Genomic DNA, 23,273 nt, shown 5'->3' on the forward strand with positions numbered 1-23,273 from the left:
TGAAGAGATTCTGAGATCAGTGGGGCCAGTGCTCGCCCCCCCCCCCCCATTGGGTCACAGCTCTTGGCTCTGTGTAGTTCCCAGTTTCCCTGTGCCCCTGGCTCTGCGTCGCAGCCTCTATTCCTCCTGACTTGCCTCTCCTTTATCTTTGGCTATGTGTGTGTAGTGCTCTCCTTCCCTCTTGACTTTTTACCTACATTGACTTTTTATAATAATGATTCTTTTTAAAAAATTTATTTTCATATCAACACTTCGGGGAGAGATGATTTAGAGATCTTAAACAACACTTCCTCTTCCCAAGTTTAAAAGTAATTGAGATGATGCAGGAGATAGTCAAATGCAGAGGAAATTGTCATCTGCTGAGGCTCTCCAGAGAGGAGGGAGCGTGTTGATCATGGCAACCACCTTCTCCTAACCTCCCAATCAAATCGTAACTCTTCTGGAGAGGAGTGGGGGTTGGGAGAATGTATGGCTTAAAAGGATGACTTCAGTGCTGTTTCCTTGTGGTTCAGGTCTATTTGTGAGTTATGAAAAATCAATTTAGTGGATAACAACTTGTTGGGAGCAGTGCTACATAATTCTAGGGAAAAATCATTTGGTTAGCCTAGTTCTCTTGCCTACAGCCCAGCTACAGAATAACTCCAGTTTGGCCTCCGGTCACAACTGAGACTTCAGTGATCCAGTGATGCTGTGATTCTCCAGGACAAGAAACATCCCGGGAGAACAAAACATCTGCTTAGTTCCTCGTTGTTCTTGGACTGTTAACATGTTGTTTACCCGAGAAGTACTGAACTCTCTGCAAGTCTTTTGTTACACCTTGTTTATCCCAATGTGAACTACTGAACTCTCTGCAAGTCATTTGTTACATTTGTTTCTCCCGATGTACTGAACTCTCTGCAAGTCATTTGTTACGTTTGTTTCTCCCGATGTACTGAATAAAAGGTGCAGTAAGTTGGGGGCTTTTGTCTTTGCCGCCCAGAGCAGCACTGATCAGACCCAAAGCTCAGCTTCTTCTCAGTGTCATTTTTCTACCTTTCCTGTAATTCGCCGTGTGCTGCCGTGGCTCGCAGGAGACTAGGACTTACTGCAGAGGTTCTGGTAACGTCCCCTTTCCCTGTTCCCTACAACAACTATAATTTTTTAAAAATTAGAAAAGAATGAAAATTTTAAGTGTTTTTTTAAACTTTGTGTGCATGGCTCTGTGTGTGTGTGTGTGTGTGTGTGTGTGTGTGTGTGTTTACACCAGGAAACCATGTAAAAAATGTTAAACCAGATGTGATGGCACATAGTGAGACCCCATCTCAAACATCACAAACGAAATATTTCTTACTGTGGGGTCTAATAATAGTTTCATAGTTCCTGTTCTAGTGTAAATAACTCTGTGAGGAAACTGGGGTCAGGGAAAACATGTAGCCTCTTTTCCTCAACTGCACATACTGGACAGTCCTGCTTGAAACTTAGTTCCACTACCTGTTTACCTGTAGACCACTTTCAAAATCTAGCCAGGGCACTGGCTCAGGCATTGAGGGACCACTTTATTGGCAAGATGGGAGCAAGGCCTCCAAAGACAGAAAGTTCAGCACCAGTGAGTTTATCCAGAACTTTACACTCAAAAAAGTAAAAAATAGAGGAAAAAAAATTCTCAGAGATTTAATCTTGGCATTCATGAAAGTTTTAAACCAGGTGTGGTGGTGCATCCCTGTAATCCTAGCACTTGGGAGGCTGAGGCAGGAGGATCGCCTTGAGTTTGAGGCCAGCCTGGGCTACATAGTGAGTTCAAGGATAGTCTGAACTATATAGCAAGACCCTGGCTCAATAAAAACAAGTTTTATGTCATTTCAAGAAAGAGCACTTTAATCCCTTAAGAAATGAAGACTCATTGTGCTGGTCAGTTTTAAGTGTTAACTTGATTAAGGAATGCCTAGAAACCCTAAAAAGCATTATTATCTTTTTTTGGGAAAAGCATTATTATTATTTTGTATTCTTTCTTTCTTTCTTTTTGGTACCAGGGATCGAACTCCAGTCCTTGCGCTTGCACAGCAGGCGGCAAAACTGAGCTAAATCACAGCCCAGAAAAGCAACATTTTGAATGTGTCTTTGAGTGTGGAGGTTAGCATGTAAGTCTTTAGGGACCAGGTAGGGAAGGCTGCCCTCACTGTGGACAGGTACCACCCAAACAGTTTGAAAGGCACATTGTTATCTTGCCCTGAGAACTGATACATGCCTTTACCCTGCCTTGGACACAAGAACTCCAGTATAGCAGCCTTTGGATTCTAGGAGTTACACCAGCTGCCCTCTCTTGGAGCTCTTAAGCTTTGGCTGGAGACTGAGAGTTGTACCATGGGTTTCCCTAGTTCTGGGGCCTTTGGGCTTGTACTGAGCCATGCTACCAGCATCCCAGGATCTCCATCTTGCAGGTGAATGTCTTTTGTTTCTAACTGTACTGGTACTGGTAGTACAGTTAGAAACAAAAGGCCCGAGTCATTCTCTTCCCTTCATTCAACTGTAAATGCCACACCACCCTAATGATTATCCAGGTTTAAATTTAGGACTACCCTAATGATTATCCGGGTTTAAAATGAGGACTACCTTAATGATTATCTAGGATTAGGTTTAGGAGGTGGTGCAGATTGATGACATCAGTGAGGGAGACAGTGGGAGGCATCTTAGATCAGTGGTGTCTGACCCTATAAATACTGGAAACCTGAGTTATCAAGCCCCCTTTCTTTCCCTTAACACTCAAGTCCCTTTTTCCCTTCATCCTCTTTTTCCCTTTGCCCTTCTCCCTGTTCCTACTACTGTCCTGTGATTTTCAATAAATGTAGCTACTTAATACATACTACAAGGTGAATGCTTGGCAATTCTTTCCCTATACACAAGAACCTGCACTATTTTTGGCCTACTCAACTGTAACATTGGGACTTCACAGCTACCATAATTGGATCATTTGCACCATTTCCCCTAATAAATTTCCTTTCATATATATATATATAGGTTCTCCCTCTCTGGAGAACCCTAATACACTCCTGAAGGTCTGTTTTCCCATGCCTCACCTTTCCTACCTTCTCAGAGAGGGTAAGCATCCTCTTCCTATTCTCTCAGCTGGAATCCAGTCACTCTGTCTCTGTGTCCCCCACCTTGAGGATGGTGACCAGGTCTTTTTCATCTTGGAGACCAGTGTATTTAGTATGAGATGGAGGGCCCAGAATTCATGCTTAATAAATATCTGGTGAATTGAATCAATTACACTTTCTCCCTTGTCTTTGTATGACACATTCTTTTTTTGGTCTCTTCCCTCTTCCCTGATCAATCTTTTATAATCTCTGCTTGCTTGTTACTGCCTACCATTAGCTGAAACTAACTACCCTGTTGGCAAAGACTCTTTGGAAATGGAATTGGCAGGAGCTGGCCCCTGTGACAGAGCAGAGTTGGTGAAAGGTGAGCAAACAGACAAATGACCAGAATAGTCCACCTGTTTTAGGGGGTTGGACCTAGGAGCATCACATTGAGTTACATCCCCAGGCCTACTTCTATTTTTTTTCCTTAAATTCTTTTATTGGTACATTTTAGGTAAACAATACATTAACATTTATCATTGTACCATTTATACAGGTATCATTTATACCTGTACATGATGTATCTTGGTTCTTATTTTTTTCCCCATTACCTGTGTGCCCTTCACCCCCACCACCCTTCCCTATTTACATAGACTTTGTTTCCATTTTTTTTCTTTTCTCATATTTTTTCCTTTCCCTCCTTTCCTTTCCCCTGCCCCTCACAACACCTCTACCCCTTTGGACCTTTTCTTCCTATTTCAAATTATCACTTATTCATTTTAATCATTTTAATTATTTACATTTTCAGTTTCTCACACTAGAGAAACTATTCAGTATTTACACATGTGTGTTCTATTTATTTCACTTATGATTATGGCCTCAGTATGCATCCATTTAGCTATAAATGTCTCTAGTTTCTCATTCTTTATGGCTGAGTAGTACTCCATTTTATAAAACAACCACATCTTTATCCAGTCTCCAGTTGATGGGCACTTGGGCTGTTTCCAAGGTTTAGCTATTACAAACTGTGCCACTATAAACATGGGTGCACATATATCACTGTGGTATGATTCTTTTAATTCTTTGGGGAAGATCCCCAGCAGGGGAATACCTGGGTCAAATGGGACCTCTATTTCTTTGAGGCATCTCCATACTGATTTCCACAGTTGTTGCACCAGTCTGCACTCCCAGCAACAATGGAGAAGGGTTCCTTTCTCCCCACACCCCTGCCAGCATTTGTTATTAGTTGATTTCTTGATAGCAGCCATTCTTTGTGGGGTGAGGTAGAATCTCAGTGTTGTTTTCATCTGCATTTCTTGAATGACCAGTGATGTTGAAGATTTTTTCATATATTTATTTCCTGCTTTTACTTCTTTGTCTGAGAAATGTCTGTTCATTTCAGATGCCCATGTTTGAATTGGGTCTTTGAATTTGGGGGTCTGATTTTTTTAAAGTTCTTTATATATTCTAGATAGTAGACCTTTGTCTAAGGTACAGGTGCTAAAAATTTTTTCCCACATTGTAAGTTGTCTGTTAGCTCTGTTGGTGGTTTCTCTTGCAGTGCAGAAGCTTTTTAATAAGATGAGATTCCAGTTGTTGATTCTTTGTGCTAGTTCCCATGCTACTGAGGTTTTGTTCATAAAGTCTTTTCCTATGCCAATGCCTTCAAGAGTTCTACCTAACTTATCTTCCAGCAAGTTTAGTGTTTCTATCTTAATATTTAGATCTTTAATCCACTTCGATCTTAGCTTAGTGCATGGTGATAGGCATGGGTCTAGTCTGAATCTTTGGCAGGTTGAAATCCAGTTTTTCCAACACCATTTATTACATAGGCTATCTTTCCTCCAATGAGGGTGGTTGGCTTCTTTGTCAAAGATGAGGTGGCTGAGTATGTCTGGAGTTGTTTCAGCATCTTCTAATCTATTCCACTGATCATTGGGTCTGTTTCTTTGCCAGTACCATTCTGTTTTTATCACAGTAGCTTTGTAGTATGGTTTCAAGTTGGGGATTGTGATACCCCCACCCATGTCTCTGTTGCCTAGAATTGCTTTTGCTATTCTAGGTCTCTTCTGGTTCCAAATAAATTTTTGGATTGTTTTCTCTAGTTCTGTGAAGTATATTGTTGGAATTTCAATCAGCATTGCACTAAATCTATATATTAGTTTTGGAAGTATGGCTATTTTCACTATATTGGTTCTTCCTACCCAGGAACAAGGGATGTCTTTTCATTTTCGTATATCTTCCTCGAGCTCCTTTTTCAGAGTGCTGTAGTTTTCAGTGTAGAGGTCTTTTGCTTCCTTTGTTAGAGTGATTCCTAGATATTTCATTTTTTTGGATGCTATTGCGAAAGGGATTGTTTCCCTAATTTCTCTTTCAGTGAGTCTGCTATTTGTGTATAAGAAGGCTATTGTTTTCTGAGTGTTGACCTTATATCCAGCTACTCTACTGAATCTGTCAATTAAGTCTAGAAGTCTTTTGGCCGAGTTTTTTGCATCTTCTGTGTAAAGTATCATATCATCAGCAAATATTGACAGTTTCACTTCTTCCTTTCCTATCTTTATACCTTTTATTTCTTTCTCTTTTCTAATTGCTAATTGCTAATGTTTCCAGAACTATATTGAACAGGAGTGGTGATAGTGGGCCCTATTTCTATTTTTTGTCTTGAGAGAGGGTTTCACAAATTGCTAAATTGCCTGGAGTCAGCTTAAACTTGCAATCCGCCTGCCACAGGCTCCTACAGTGCAGAGATTAGAGGTGTGTGCTGCCACACCAGGCTAACTGAGCCACTCAAATGTCTCCTGATTAAAGAAAAAGGGAGAGAAAAAAGTCCCACCAATCAGTATATCTATTTGGAGATGCTGTTAATTCCTCCTCAATCATAACCTGACCTGGATATTCTACAACTAAAGATTAAATAACAAAGTAATGCCAACTTTCCATATGCAGTGCAAGTTCCATATTGCTGCAGACCAGTCTTCCTGTTTATTTCTTTCTTTTTCTTTTTTGAGACCAATTCTCAGTCTAGGCTGGACTTAATTCACTGTGTAGTTCAGGCTGGCCTCAAACTCTAATCTTCTTGCCTCAGCCTCCTGAGTGCTAGGGTTGCAGATGCACCGTCACACCCAGTTGCATTTTTTTCTTCTTTTTTTGTGGTGCTGGAGATTAAATACAGGGCCTTGCCTATGCTAGACAAGAGCTCTACTAATGAGTTATAATCCCAGTTTCTATTTTCTTCCCAATACTTTTTGTTTAAAGATTTGTTTAGCTAGGGTCTTGCTATGTTGCCCTGGCTAGCCTTGAACTCCTGGGCTCAAGCTATCCTCCTGTCCCAGCCTCCTGAAGAGCTAGGACTACATTTAAATAAAGGTGGGCTTTATTTTTGATCCTGGAATCAGGCAACATTTCATCATATGAAATAGAATAAATGTTCCAGTGAGCTTACTATGTTTTTAATATGACACTTTGGACAAGTTATTTGTTCAAGGGTAATGACGAATCAGGCTGGACCAAATTGGATTACTCTGATTTTAAAAGTTTGGTCTTGAGATCAATCTGTCTTTGGTGTCTTAAGATGCAAAATTCACCAGCCATTGGTAACTGTTTTTCCCACTCTTGAGATAAAAAAAGATTGACAGCAAACAGGAAAAAGTGAAGACACAGAAGGTAGAGCTGGAACCTTGGTGGCATTTGCATCCCTGGATACAGTTGTTTTTAACTCCAGAGTTTACTTTGTTCAACCCTTGCTAATGTTTGGATAAATGTCCCCCAAAGGCCTGTGTGTCAAAGATTTGGTCCCCAGCCTGTGGCAGTGCTAGGTGGTGGTGAAACCTTTAAGAGGTAGGGCCTAGTAGGAGATTCTTGAGTCACTGGGGTATGTCATTGAAGGGATTTTAGGACCTCATCCCCTTCCTTTCTTATCTTTTACTTCTTGGCCACCGTGAGGTGAGCAGCTTTGTTCTACCACAAACTCTCCACCCATGATGTGCTGCTTTGTAACAGGCTTGAAAACAATGGGACCAGTACCTCAGGGACTGAAACCTTCAAAACTGTGAGCCAAAATAATCTTCATAAATTGAGTATCACAGCTATTTGTTACAGTAATGGAAAGGTGACTGTCCGAGTTACTTCCTTTGTTACTACGATAAATACTACACACCTGCAACTTAAGGGAGGAAAGTTTTATTTTGGCTCCCAGTTTGTAGAGAGTTCAGTTCATAATTGGCTGGCTCCAAAGCAGGATGGGATGGCATGGAGCATGGCTAAAGAGAAGCTGCTCACGGAATGTTATTGGGAAAAAGAGAGAGAGAGAGAGAAAGAGAGAGAGAGAGAGGTTGAAAGAGACAGAGAGTGAGAGAAACAGACAGAAAGATTGAGGGAAGAGCAGAGGAGAGAGATAAACTCTTCCAGACTATGCCCCCAGTAACTTTCCTCTTTTGACCAGACTCTACCTCCTAACAGAAAGTGTTTTATGACTCCATAATCTAATCACTTCCCCAAAGCCTCACTTATAAGCATATAAGGTTCTTGTGAGTCATCTGGATATAAACCATAACACTAACATAATCCTTCCATAATGTGTTTCCTTCATCCTATCCTTTCTTTTTCCATCTCCCTGTCCCTTCCTTCCTCTCTTTTTTCCTTTCCTTTTTTTTTCTTCTAGTACTGAGAGTCGAACCCAGAGCCTTGCACATGATTGGCAAGTGCTCCAACACTGAGTTACATCCACAACCCTTTTTTGAAATTTTTATTTTATTATTTATTTTGGAGACAGTGTCTCACTATGTAGCTTAGACTAGCATTGAAACTACTACATAGCTCAGGCTGGCCTTTAACTCATGGCCCTCATTTCTGTCATCATCGTTACTGAGCTGAAACAGACTGTAGGACCTCTCTGCAGATAGTGCTGGGAAATGTATGTATTTATACTGGCCCTTGTATTTACACTTCTCTTTGTTTTCTGTCTATCTATATATATTAAATAAATATGAATTCGTATTTATAACTCTGACTCCAATCCAGCACCACAGGATTCATTCTAACCTTTCTCCTTTAGTTATTTGAAATTTTTTTCTGTTACAGCAAGAGACCTGGTTTTTGATATCCATTTGATACCTATTATTTGTTCTATCCTAATAAACATGTAGTTTCACAATCCTTGATTTTACCCATGTTAGAGTATATAGTCAAAATGTTGAAAATGCTATTTTCTGTAAAAATAAAGTATCAAGGTTCTTTTTTTTGCACATAGACTTCCAATTCCTTCAGCACAATGTGTTGGAGGGGAGGCCCTATATTTTCTTCACTGAATTCCCTGTGTAACTTTGTTTTTTTTCCCCATTAAGTTTATTGGTACATTTTAGGTATAAAATACAGTCACATTCATCATTGGGATCCTGTACCTTTACATGGATATCTTAGTTCTTTTTTTTCCCCCTTCCCCTGCCCTCTCTTCACTCCCTCCACCCTTCCCTATTTGCAAAGACTTTGTTTCCATTTTTTTCCTTTTCTCATATTTTTTCTTTTCCCTTTTTTTCCTTTCCCCTACCCCTCCAACTTCCTCTGCACCTTTAGACCTTTTCTTCCTGTTACACAATATCAATTATACATTTTTTAAATTACAATATCAAGATCTAGGAGACATTACCACAGATTTTACAGAATTTAAAAGGATATAGAAAGCATATTTCAAAAATCTGTTTTGAAATAAATTTGACTTCTATGAAGTACCTTAGAAAACAAATTAATGAAACTAACTCTGGAGGAAATATAAAATTTGAATAGCACCTATTAAAGAAAGTATATTCCTAGCTTGAAAACCTACCTATATGACAACAGCAGGCTCATAAACATTTTAACTGATAAACTGTGTCAAACAATTAAAGCAGAAAAAAGAAGGAACATTTCTCCCCTCATTTTAGGAACTCAACATTGTGCTAATCCTAAAACTGGATAAAGATAATAGAAGAAAAAAGTATGAACATAGATAGAAATTTGTTTAACAGAACAAACTATTAGAAGTCAGATCTGGCAGGATGTAGAAAGTGGTTTTGTTATAGGGATGGCAGTGTTGGTTCAGCATTGGAAGATCCACCCCCAAAAGTCATCATTTTAACAGAGGAAAGGAAAAAGCCATATGACTCTGTCACTAGTTAGAGAAAAAATATTGGACTATAAATTCTACAGCTGTTCATGGTAAAAGCTATAAGGAGACTAGAAGTAGAACAGAAACTTCTCAACAGATTAAAGACACGTACTCCATACTTCCAGCAAGAACGCCTTATATGAATGGAGAAGATACAATGCTTTCTCCTTAAGGTGGGGAACAAGGGCAGATATGCTTACTCTTTATCTGTCCATTAAACTTTGAAACCTAGGCCCCACCAAAATAGTCTGGCAATAAAATGACACAATTAGGATAGGATTGGCAAGGTAGAAGCAAAATCTTTATATGTAGATGAAATGATGATCTACAGAGAAAATACTAAGAAATCTCTAGGATCCCCTAGAACTTGTATTTGAATTTAGCAGGATTAGAAAACACAAGGTGTATATAAAAATTCAGGTCTGTGTATACTTGCTATAAATAAAGAATTGGATATTGAAATTTAAAAGTTATGTAGGAGTACAAAGGACCTAGAAAATTTAAAAAAAAACAAAACCAGTGTTGGAAGACATTTAGTACCTAATTTTAAGACTTCTTCTAAAGCTACAGTAATCAAGGCAGTGTTGGTGTAAGGAAAGACATATAGATCATTGGAATAAAACAGAATCTAGAAATAGAACCACACATTTATGGTCCACTGAGTTTTGAAAGATTATTTAACATTAGCATTTTATAGAATATAAACTCAATTCAAGAGCCAAGGAAGAGATAGTGTCTTCAGCAAACAGCACTAGAACATCTGGTATCTGTATAAAAAAATTAACCTCAACCCTTTATTTCCATACATGAAAATAACTTGAAGGGATCTATGAACCTAAATATGAAAGCCTAAAAGTATAAAACTTTAAGAATAAATTATATGGGAAAATGTTTATGAATTCAGGGTAGGCAAGAACTACCTAGCATACAAAAGACATGATGTATAAAAGAAAAAAACTGATAAATGAGATTCCATCAAAATTTAGAACTTTAAATGACATCATTCAAATGAAAAGTAGTCCTTAAACAGACCATATCTACAATGCATATAACCTATGACCAGAATATATAAAGAATTTTTACAGCTCATTAGTAGACAACCCAATTAAAAAGTAGACATAAGAAGATGATAAATAGCCAGTACAGCACAAGGAAAGGTGTGCAACTCTAGAATCAGAAAAATACTAATCAGTGCAATAACAAGATTGAATTATACACTCATTAGGGAGATGAAGTTAAAAGTTTTAAAAGCCTTGTCATGACTTTTTCTTTTTGTTGGATTCTCCCCCTTTGGATTTAATTTGTCACACCCAATGCATTCATTCTTCTGGGTTTCCTAGGGTTGTGATCCTCATTGTCTTTTCCTAGGGTATTGTCTACAACTTTTTGGAGTGCCGGTTTGATATTCATGAAGTTCCTGAGGTGCTCTTTATCATGAAAGTATCTTATTTCTCCATCAATTTTGAAAGATAGTTTTGCAGGGTACATCAATCTGGGTTGGAGGCTGTTTTCTTTTAGGGCTTGGAATATGTCACTCCAAACTCTTCTTGCCTTGATGGTTTGTGTTGAGAAGTCTGTTGTGATTCTGATGGGCTTTCCTTTGTATGTGATTTGTTTCTTTTCTCTAACTGCTTGTAGAACTTCGTTCTTCTGTTGTGTTTCTGGAATCTTAACAATTATATGCCTATGTGTAGATTTTTTTTGATCAAGGCTAGCTGGAGTCCTGTATGCCTCACTTATCTGTATGTCAAGTTCTTTTCCCCTCCTTGGGAAGTTTTCTGCCATCACTTCTGTGAACAGTTTTATGTCATCTGCACTCTCTCCTCTTTCTTCATTGACTGCAATCAGTCTTATGTTATTCTTCTTTGCATTGTCTAGCAGCTGCTGGATTGATTTCTCATGTTCCTTTACAATTTTAAAGCAATTTTTCTCTCTCCCTCCTTCCTTCCTTCCCTCCCTACCTCTTGCTCTCTCTGTCTCTCTCTTTCTCTTTGAGACAGGGTCTCGGTACTTAATTCAGGCTGGCTTTGAACTCAGTATGTATCGCCAGCTAGGCTCAAACTGGGGAAGATCCTCTTGCCTCAGCCAGCTGAGACTACAAGCGAGCATCACCATACTAGGCTTGGAAATAGTTTCGACCTCAGAGATCCCTCGGAGAAAGGATTTTGGAGACACTGGACCATTTGAAAGCTAATCAAATTGATTCATTTTCAGTTTGTTTGATAGCTGCTAGACTATGTTGACGCTTCTGATTCTACTCAGCCAACTGTCCATAGTTACCTTAGCATTTCCTCCTCAAACAAGAAATCTAAAGGACTTCAGGCATGTGCCAGAAGCTGTCTTTGCATCAAAAGAAGAAGCAAACTTTTTCATACATCACTGCCTCCCATGCAATAGGTTTGATTTGGACCTTTTCCTGCCCAGCAACCTAGAAAGAGAGTGCTATGAAGAGTTTTGTAATTATGAGGAAGCCAGAGAGATTTTCCTGGATGAAGATAAAACGATGGAATTTTGGAAGGAATATTCAGTTAAAGGACCAACCACAAAATCAGATGGCAGCAGAGAGAAAATTGATGTTATTCACATTCTGATTGGAGTAATAATTGCTGGTGGAGCACTTTTGGTTATTTTTGGACTGTGTTTTTACTATGTGTGCATAACAAGGCATAAGAGACAACCATATTCAGGTTGTTCAGTCACTTATGAAAGAAATGGCAGCTCTTCCATCAATGTCAGAAGACCTGAGGATGCTATCACGTCTCCATTGCCACCATCTCTAGAGGACACGGGATTACCTTCCTATGAACAGGCAATGGAGCTGAACAGAAAACATAGTGTTTCACTGCCACCACCTTATCCTGGGCTGGCAAAAAGATTTAGGGTATTTAAAAAGTCTATGTCAGTCCCACCTCACTAAGCCCACCCTGCCATCTCAATATAAGAAATTCATGTTATTCGCATGGTTTATTCTCTCTGAACCAAAAAAAGACAGACTATTCAGCTCTTCATCACAAACTGCAAGGAATAAAGGAAGAATAAGCATGTGAATGGTATCATAGTTCCATTTACATGTTGGACTCAAACTTGATCATTATACCTTGATAAGAGATTTTGACTCTGTATCCATACAGTAAAGAAGACAGCACTTTTTTGGTAATGCAAGGTTGAGAAATCTTTGTTATAGATCATGAGAGCCAGGGAACTATTTGTATCCTTTGTACAGACAAAGACTGTAGGTTTTTTGTGTTGAATATTTAAAAAGTAAGAATTTCTTTCTTTTTTTTGGTACCAGGGATCAAACTTGGGACCTTCTGCTTGTGAGGCAAGTGGTGGAACCACTAAGCTAAATCCCTGGCCCCAAGGATTTCTAATTGTCCACAATACCCCAAATTGATATTGGACCTATTTTTTATTAAGTAGGAGGGGATTGGAAACACTTCACAGAATTTGATATTTCAATATAAATCTGTGCACTTTAATCACTTGGTTTAATATTTTGAATTATTGTAACATTTACTATATTTTGCAAGTTTTAGTTCTTAACTTTTTTTTTTTTTTAAGCTCTTAACTCTTGTTGTCAGTCCTGTTTCATTATAACAAGCATGGTCAGTAGTTTTCTTTTTCTAAAAAATACTATTTACTACCAAGTTATTTTTTTTTATTTATTTATTTTTTACAAAGTCATTTTTTCAGATGCTACTGGGTTGCACTGGCAAGGATTTGCAAAGATTATATTATCAATAAATACGCCCCTCACCTACCAGTTATTAGAACTGATAAAGTTACCTGTTACTGATAAGTACATGTGCTGACATTACTAAATTATCTGTACCTATGCCTACATCTACTTATATCTATATATATCTATGGTATGTACATGTAAATTTGTTCTTTTAGGGAGATAAAGCAATTTTTCTTTTCCTGGTCACTAATTGCAATCTTTTCTTCTATGTCTGAAATTCTATCCTCACATTGGTTCATTCTGCTGTGCAGACTTTCGATGGCGTTTTTAATCTCCTGGAAATCTGTTTGCATCTGTTTTATGGATTCCATTTGTTTCCTATGTTGGGATTCCATCATGTTCCTCAGATCCTCTATTTTTTTATCTGTGTCCTCTCTAGATTTATTAATCATGTCTTGCACCATGAGCAAAATCTTTGCTGTTATCTGAGTAATTATTTCTGATTTCATTTTTCCCGGATCCTCTTTTGTTGCCAGTTCAGAGAGTCCAGGTGGTTGAGTATCAGATTGTTCCATCTCGTTTCCCTTTGGGGCTGCTGTAGGTGATCCAGAAGTCTGTTTTTGAGGCTTGTTTACGTGACTTCTCATTTCCATGGGGCAGGATGCTTCTGCCGCTTGCTCGGCTCACCTTCTCTGCCCTAGGAGCTTGGGATGGCCGCTGTAACTTTGTTTTGATTATTGGAATTTTATGGCAGGCCTGGGAAATGGGTAGTGTAAATTTCTTAACTTTCTTTTCTTCTTCTTTTTTAGTGAAACATTTATTGGTACTTTTTTTTGAAGCAAAACATTTCTTCTCTTTTTACAATCTAGATATACATGATAATACCATTCATCATAGGGAATCTGTACATGATATATCTTGCTTTTTCTTTTTTTTCCCCATTTCCCCCTTCCCACCCCTCTTCCCTTTCTTATTTACAAAAATTTTGTTTCCATTTTTCCTTCTATTCTCTCTTTTTTCTCTTGTCCCTTCCTTCCTTTCCCCCACCCCCTCCCTTGTTTCCCTTCCCATTTGGACATTTTCTTCCTATTTCCCAATATCTAGTATACATTTTAGTCCTTATTTCTGTCAGGTAGAAGGGCCGAAGACCAAGACCAGACCAGGCCACAACAAGCCTTTATTAGGGGAATAGATCTGCCGGGCTGTCTCTGAACAAAGGAGAGACAAAAGCAATATGGCTGGGGCAGGGAGAGTCTTTTATAGAGACTGGGGTGGGGCTTGTAGGGGCTGAGGTGGGGTTGAGTGAGGTAGTGACTAGGGAATGGAGGAGCCGGTGATGTCACTAGGTGGTAGGAGGTGAGCGAGTATTAGGTTACTGTCTAGGTGGGAACAGGGGCATGCTGGGAAGAAGGGTTTGTTCTTTGGTGGGAGCAACCATCTTGGCATGATGTCACACAGGGGAGGGGGCAAGGCACCATAGGAAGAGGGCAGCTACTATACTTAATAGCTGCTGAGGTGGTGGGAGACCTATCAATTTCCACTTTGGGTTTCTTACACCAGAGAAACAATGTGGTATTTAAACATGAGTATCTGATTTATTTCAGTTAAGAGTATGGTTTCAAGGTGCGTCTTTTAGCTAGAAATGTCTCAAGCTCATCCTCCTTTATGGCAGAGTAGTGCTCCATTATATATAAAAACCACATTTTCTTTATCCATTTATCTTTTGATGGGCATCTAGCCTGTTTCCAAGATTTAGCTATTACAAATTTAAAATGATGTTTTTCACTCTTTCAGGAAGATACCAAGAAGGGGAATAGCTGGGTCAAATGGAAGGTCTAGTTTTAATTTATTGAGGAATCTCAGTTTTTATATTGGTTGTACCAATTTTTTGGTTTTTGTTTTTTCTCAGGTTTCCAGTTCAGTTATAGTGGAAAGACTTTGTTGCTAGTATGGAGATTGCTTTAGTGTCTGCTTTCTAGTGAATGTACTCTGGGTCTGGCTACCTATAGGCCTTTTCCTCCTTCCCAAGATCTGACCACCTCTGTTAATTTGGGGAGAGAAAAGTACAGCATAACTGGCCAAACACCAAGTTCTCCAGAAATGATCTTCAGTACTATTGATGACACAAAGACAAACCAGACATTGCCATACAGTAAAAACTAATTAATAGGAACAACTATTTTATCCTGGCTATAGCAACAAAATCAGCAACAATAATAGAATCCAGGATAAACTGGATATTGACATACTGTAAGAATCAATAAGAGCTACCACTGTACCATCCATAACAATAGAAAAGAGATCTGTAATTGTAATGTAGACAGAAAGGCAAACCAAATATTGACGTATAGTAAATATCTACTAAATACAAGAAATATGCCACCATTAAAAACATCCAAAGATTAATAAGCTTAATAATAAGACTAGAAAAAAAACCGGGGATTGAACTCAGGAAAAAAAAAGACTAGTAAAGATGGAGGGTTTCGAGAATGGAAGAATGAAAGAATTAAAATTTGAAATACAAAGAGAAGACATGAGCTGAAGGAAAGTGAGATAAAGAACTTATTTAGGAATAAAAGCAAATCAACAGAATTAGATAAAAGTAACAAAAGAACAAACAAGAAAAAGAAGAAAGAAAGTAGAAATAGCAAAATAAAGAAAAAAAAGCCACACATAGTAGTTTATGGGGAAGCAATAGTGAGTCACTACTGAGGTCTATTTTGTTTCTACCCACAGGTTTTCCTGTGTGAATGCTAAATCCTGCCCCACCTTTCCTGATGGGTGTGGTTGGTCAATGTTGTCTGCCTTAGGGCTATATTTACTGTGTCTGTGCCCAGTTTCTATCTCACATTTGTGCCCCAAGTCACTTCCTTATCTGCCTAGCTTTACAGCCTGTGGATTTGTGAGGTCCCTCCCTCCTTTCCCTGCTCCAGGCTGTGGTAACAATCTAAACCAAGGTGTATCTCTGATCACATTTGCAGATGGGGAAAGCACATAGACCACTGAACTCTGGGCCTTCTGTAGGTAGTGGGTTGAGGGGGTCATCAAACAGTCCACTAGACTTAATGTTAACACTTTCAGATCCAGTCCTCTCCAAAACCCACACACGAGTGGCCTGGCTTCTCATCTTGGAGGGTAGGACCCCTGTGACCTTGCTACCTGAGCTTAAATTTCCCAGGGTAGGGTCTATGTCTAGCCAGCACCCTCTCCACACAGTCTCTTGTAGCAGTCTCTACCCAGTCACTGTGGTAGGATGACTCCAGAAACCCTGAAAACCCTGTTTTTATTAGGTGTTCTTTTGCAGTCTGCCAGAATTAATCCCTTCCCCAAATGGCTCCTGCATAAACATTCTCAAATATGGCAGGTACTGGATTTCTTCTCAAACTGTAGCCTGCCATATGGAAGTGATATAGGGGGAAGAAATGTAACCCTTAACCTGCTAGGGGTTTGCATTCCCCGAAGTCAAAAAATGAATTTTAAGGAGCAACAGAGGTTGAGAGTAGGAAAATCTATTGGGGAAAAGGAATGGGGAATAGGAAAACTCCTGAGAGACAGTTTCCCCAACTGTAAAACGTTGATAATGATTTTGGTATACATGTGCTGGCCTGCCCAGCAGCCATTCTATTTTTTCTTGCTACCAAAATGGCAGTTTTATTTATGTGGCATATACTCAGCCCCCAAAGAGGAGTTTTGATTTATTTTATTAATTTCAGGGGTTTTTTTGAGACAGGGACTTGTTGTGTTGTCCAAGCTGGTATTGAACTCCTCGAGTCAAGTGATTCTCTTACCTCAGCCTCTTGATTGCTGGAATCACAAGCCTGTGCTACCATACTTAGCTGGAGTCATGATTTAAAAGAAAATTCACTGGAGTCTTTAGTTCAGTGCTGGACCAGAAGGTATAACACTACTAAGGCCTTCCAGGAAATATTTTTCCCCCTTTCTACACTGAGTGCAGTCATGTGAGGAAGCTGTGCGTGTGAGCTGGAGTTGTCATGGTGCCAACATGAAGTCTGCTGAGGGAGAGCAGAGTGGAGGAAGGAAAATGACCTGGGTCTGCAAGAACTGATTCCTCTAGAATCTTTGAGAAGAAAAAAAACCCTACGACTGCTGTTGGTTGGGCTTTTCTTACTTGCATTCTAACTGATACAATGATTAAGGCAGTGAGTATAAAAGTTTATCCTTGTGCACAATGTGGGCACTTAATCTTCATTTCCCACTTTGACACTTCATCATACTCATCCTACTAAACCCACCCTAGGGGAGTTCAACAAACCTCTGTACCTGCATCCAGATCCAGGAGGTTATACGAGTAGGCAGATTGGCACAATCTTTAACTCATGGTTACCAACATCAACTGGGTTCTCTACACTTTCCAGTCGCTTTCTCTTCCTTTCTGAAATAACAATTTTGGATCATTTTCATGTTCTTCCCTCCTTTCTTGCTTACAGGCAGAAGAGATAATTTTATTTCCTAATTCATAGATTTTTTAAAAAAAACAATCAAAGAAGGTCTTTCTAACCTACCTCCTCTTGTTGTTCTTTTTTTTGTTTTTTTGGTCCCGGGGATCAAACTCGGGTCCTTGTGCTTGTGCAGCATGCGGCGAAACCACTGAGCTAAATCCCTGGCCCAAACCTACCACCTCTTGAAGGCCACCTTCTCACATGCTGAGGACCTATTCCAGGGTGGTTCTTACATAATTTATTTGTGGTGTGTCTTAGTTACTTTTCTCTCCTTGCTGAGACAAAATACCTGACACTCAAAGGAAGGAGAAAAGGTTTATGTGGCTTACAGTTCATAGAGGTTTCAGTCCATAATTGGCTGGCTCCAGGGCAGAGGGGATGGTAGATAGCCATCTCAGAGGTGACTTGGCATGCACAAGGTAGCAAAAGCAACAAGGGATCTTAACAATGTCTTTCTGCCCCTTTTATTTTATCATTACCAGGATTGGGGGGGCGTGTCAAACTAGTCACTCATGTGATTTAGTAATTACACACCCTTAATCCCAGCATAACAAACTCTAGTTTCAGACACCTCTGAAAAAGAAAGCTCCACATCATCCACATGAGGCTTTAGGGGGATGTCTAATCACAAGCTGTAACATAGTTCTAGGGATTGAACCCAGGGCCTCCTGTATGCAAGGAAAGTGCTCTGCCCTGGAGCTATGTCCTCAGTCCCCAAATTTTGCTTTCTGTGCCAAGAAAAATAATTTGGTCCTTCTTTTGAAAGTCATGCTGGTGGAAGGCTGTCCAAAAATGGACACATTGTAGGCAATTCTGCACTTGGTCTTTGGTAAAGGGGAGGTGAGACATAGAAAGTAGTTGGAATGGGCCCTAGTGCGAAATAGAGATTTGTAAGACTAGCTTGGGGTTTATCTAAGAATGGCAGGAATGAGCACATTTAAGTGCATTTGAAAAGAAGCAAGCAGAGGGAAGTGAGGAAGATACAGATGAGTGAGGGGTTAGGTCCCCCAAAGAGCAGAAGGGGCATCTGACCTCCTATGACATAGCACCTGATGTTACCACTTTATGGTACTTGACTTACCATAATCATTCATAGTCATTCATCTGTCTTTTTCTGGAGAGGAGACTCTAGGAGTCTGGAGAAAGGGTATTAGTTTCCTAGGGCTGCCATGATAAAATGTCACAGACTGGATGCTTTTTAATTTTTGGTGCTGGAAAATAAACCCAGTGCCTTTGGATCACGCTACATCCCTATATTTTAGTTTGAGATAGAGTCTCACTAAATTCCTCTGAAGGGACTTGAACTTGTGATCCTCCTTCCTCAGCCTCCCAGATTGCTGGGATTACAGGCTTGTGCCACCATGTCTGGCTTACAGTATAAATTTAATTTTGCACAGTTGTGGAAAAGGGAAGGTCAAGATCAAGGTGTTAGCAGTTTTGGTGTCTCCTGACATTTCTCTCTCTGACTTAGAGATAGCTGTCTTTTTTGCTATGTTCTTATCTAACATTTCCTCTGTGTATGTATATTCCTGATGTCTCTTCTTTAAAATTTTTAAATTGACACCTAATTGTACATACTTGTGGGACACAGTATGATATTTCAGGACATGTACACAATGTATAATGACCAATCAGGGTAACTGGCATATCCGTCATCTCAAATGTTTATCAGTTGTAATATTGGGAATACTGAGATCCTCTCCACTAGCTACTTTGAAACATACATTTAGTTGTCATCAACCATAGTTACTCTAATGCGTTACAGAACACTCGAAGTTATTCCTCCCACTGAACTGCACCTTTGTTCTTCCTCTTCTTATAAGGATACCGGTCATATTGGACTACAGTTCAATCTAATAACCTCATTTAAATTTAATCATCTCTTTAAAGGCCTCATACATTTAAATACCATTACGTTCTGATGTACTGGGTATTGGGACTTCAAAGTACAGACTTTGAGAGGACACAATTCAGCTCATGATATCAGGAACCATGTCTCCCTTGTGTATCCTAAGTGCCAAGTACAGTGTAGTGTAAGCACAAAGTAAGATATAGTACATATTTTCTATCTAAGCAACTACCCACAATAAGCTACATGACAATGGCTGGGATCCTTCTGTTCTTTGCACCATCTGTAACAGCATGTTGGAGAAGCTGACAGCTGATGCTCTATCCCAGTATACTGGTCATTTCTTTTGTGAAATCCTCTTTCACCGCTGGAGGAAGGTATTACTTCTAGTTATTTCTTCCTTGGGATGGTGCCTTTAACCCTCTTGCCCCAGAGAAGTTAGAGTGGACAAGTTGAGGCCAAGGGCAGCCAACTTCTTAGTGTCAGCTCTTTGCTGGTCACTTGGCAATCAAAGTACCAGCTGGGCACTCAGCCTTTGGTTTAAATTTCAACTCTGCCACTTCCTGGCTGACAAACATTAGCCAAGATCCCCTGAAGAGTGTTAGTTTCCTCTGCTGCTCAGTAAGGAATGAATGTGGACAATTCCTGGACCCTGCTTGGTTGAGAATATCATTTACAATGATGCAGGGGGCAGGGTTCCAGACAAAACTCCCACGCTAGAGACTCCAGGAATGCAAATGTTTACACAACTATCCCAGTGACCAAGTTCCTGTCTGCTGATGGGTCATGAAGAGGGCTGGCAGATCTATCTGGGGAAAAGACCTTTCTGAGGGCTTGGACTGGCCAGAGATAGCAGATGTCTAACAGGTGGCCATGTCTGTCCCATTCCCTGCCAGCTGCCCTCTGCCCCATGAAGTAGGAATGCGGGATGGTTTGGGCATCCAGAGTGGAGGACTCCTAGTTGAGTATGTAAGAGAGGGCTTGGGCAGTTCCAGTTTGAGGGGCTCCAAATTTATGAAAGTTTAGGGCCATGGATTTAGCTCAGTGGCACTGTGTCTGCCTTGCAAGTGCAAGGTCCTGAGTTCAATTCCCAGTACCAGAAAAAAACAAAAGACAAATTTATGAAAGTTTGAAGTAACTAAGGAAATGGGAAAAGATGATTCAGAGATAAAAGCACTTAGAAAATTAGTTTCCCAGGACCTGGGATTTAGCTCAGTGATTTCGACGCCTGCTGAGCAAGCGCAAGGACCCGAGTTTGATCCCCGGTACCCCCCCCCCAAAAGAAAATTAGTTTCCCAGTTAAATGTATATTGTAAAATACATCCAGATTTCCTGGTCAGGCACATACAGGGACTCCTAACTATTATCTGCCACTAGATAAGAACGATACAGTCAGACCTCAAAGACCACCCTGCCAACCATGCTGCCACTCTTCAGGATAGAGAAGCAGTTGTGCACAGAATTACCATTAGACTTGGCTGAAGATCAAAACCAGAGTCAGAGAACAGCACAGAAAGGGAGGTGGGAGTGCGGTCTGTTGCCACAAGATACCTACCCAGGAACCCGACAGGTGGCCTGACATCAGACAGCTCAGGAGGTGTCCTCAGGAGCTGATTCAGTAATGACTAACTGAATCCTCCCTAGCTGGGACAGGAAGCCCATGCAACCAAATAATTTATTAAGGCAGTTTACTTGCAAAGAATGTTTCTAAAGGAGCCTAGGCTTTAGAAGAAATGGTCCTAATCCATTTCCATACAGCACCCCCTTAAAGGGGAAACCACAACAACCTCTTCAAGACTGCCAAGATTAAAAGTTCGCAGCTAGTTCTTTGTGGAAAACAGGAATTTTTTCACATGACTACTGTCAAAGGACAAAAATATAACACCTGTAAAGATCTTAATTGGCTTTCTCTCTTTCTTTTGTAACAGAAATTAGTGAGACAGAAGTTAGGATTCTATTAGGCAATGAGAACAGTAGCCCCAAAATAATCAGGAAACCCAAAAATGGAATCTGCTGAGTCGCCACCCTCTGTCACCATGTTGGGTCTCTGCCCAAGCTTAATCCACCCAGTTGAAGCTGGCTCACTGACTCTCACTGCAGAAAAAACGACTTTTCAGGACATTACAGAAAGAGACACAAGTAGGATTTACTAGGCAAAGACAGAGGGTAAGAATTTATTAGAGTGAAAGCAGAAAGCAGCCTTTATTGTAAAGTGAAAGCACATAGCCCCAGACAAAGGAACCTGGGAGAGGGCCCGAAAGGGACTCCCAGATTAGTGCTTTTATACGCAAAAAAATGACTGTATTGCTAAAATTATCCATACAAACATCAAAGATATTCTTTAGAAGGATATGAGTATCTTGTTCCTGGGCAAGAAAACTGCCAGTCTAACGAGGCCTTCTTTGAGCTCCCAGGTACCTGGCTTGGCCGTAATGTGGCCCTCACTGAATCTTCCTCTCTCCTTGGCTCGGCCTTCTCATGGCTGCCTGCAACTCCTTTTGCCAGGATCCTGCTCACAGCCTCCACACACTCACAGACTGCCAGGCTCCCACACCTTACTTTCTTGGGTCAATTTATGACTTGGGTAACTTCAGCTGTGCCTGTGTCCTGGCAGTTGCAGTTTTCTTATTAATTACAATTGTTAGGATTTCCTTGTCTCCTTTCTACCTTTTATTTTTTCTATCCTACCTTACCTCTAGGGATCTTACAAAAACATCTGCCAGGTGTACTTTGGCTGTCTGAGACCTCCTTAAAATGTGATCAGGTGGGCCACTGGCTCAAGGTGTGGGACCAAAATGACTCCATTTTGGAGCCGTCTCCTTTGTTCTCTCAAATTTGTGCTTAAACTAGGAATTCACCACTTGAAATTCCTGAGTTTATTACCCAACCACCTGTGTACCCGGGGAGAGAGCGTTCCAGGCACACTATCTGTAGGATAAGCAGTTAATGAGCTGACTGTCCACACAAGATAGATGCGGCCATTAGTGGGTCTGCTAACGATCAGTATGTAACAACCGGCCGTTAATCTTTGCCCCTTTTCTCCCTCACAAAAACCAATACGTAATCCCCTTCGACCCCCAAAGCCTAGCCAACCAAAACCCTACACTTCATATGTATTGAGTATTAACCAATCACCTGGCTACTAATAACCAAAGCTTGTTGTATTCTCAATAAAAACCCTGCTAGTTAGGGACTCAGGGCTCTCAATCTCGATCCGCTGCGTCGGTGACAATTGAGAGTCCCTGCTTAAGCTTGAATAAACGACCCTCGTGTGCTTACATCGGAAACGGTCTCCTGGTGGTCTTTGGGACATCGCGATCTGGGCACAACAAAGGGCACATGGGCCTTGCATGGGCAAGGTGTGAACCCTACATTGATTGGACTCTGAAAAGTATGTAATCTCCTATCAGATGGAGATTATACTGCTTGCACATCAGCCTGAGCTCCCTTCTAAACCCCTTAAAAACTCCTAGCCCAGTGATGGTGAACCTGTTAGAGCTTTCAATGATACAAACAGCCTGCTCCAGCATGTGTTCATGACACTGTCCTAGACAGAGAGCCTTCTTGGGTAGCCTAGTCAGAATCCCCTCTTGGCTAGTGGGAGATTTACTTCCTTATCTTTATATCTTTAACTTTTTAACCTTTATATCTTTTAAAATAAATTTTCTTGTACTCTTCCTCTTCTGCCTGTGGTTTCATTCTTCTTCTCTGAGAGACGTGATCCTGGAACTCTGGCAACACTCTTTCCGTCCCTTCCCTTTCCTTTCTCCTTCCTTCCTTCCCTCTTTCCTTCTTTTCTTCCTTCCTTTCTTTCTTTTTTTTTGTTGCTGAGGGAATTCTAGAATTGGGCAACACTTCATTCCATTGAATAGAAAAAGTTTTGGAATGAGGAAAGCAGAGGAGGTTGGTTTTATAGATAGAAAAGAGATGAAGAAAGCAGAAACAAACAAAAATAAGATCAATCCTTTCAAAACTGCTTTTCTTATAAGGCAAGGACAAGGGGACAGAACAATAAAAAATTAATGATTAGAGCCAGCTATATTGTGTACACCTATAATCCTAGCTTTAGGGAGGCTGAAGCAGG

The 23,273-nt window shown here is 40.2% G+C and overlaps 1 pseudogene; it reads left to right on the forward strand.

Moving 5' to 3' along the window:
* Nucleotides 1-11,434: 11,434 nt before the first annotated feature.
* LOC101715842 (transmembrane gamma-carboxyglutamic acid protein 4 pseudogene) lies at nt 11,435-12,121 on the forward strand (annotated as a pseudogene).
* The last annotated feature ends 11,152 nt before the right edge of the window (nt 12,122-23,273 follow it).

This window comes from Heterocephalus glaber, unplaced genomic scaffold (genome assembly GCF_053883595.1).
Source record: "Heterocephalus glaber isolate CG9 unplaced genomic scaffold, H.glaber_assembly_v1.0 deba00001606, whole genome shotgun sequence".
NCBI classification, from domain to species: domain Eukaryota; kingdom Metazoa; phylum Chordata; class Mammalia; order Rodentia; family Bathyergidae; genus Heterocephalus; species Heterocephalus glaber.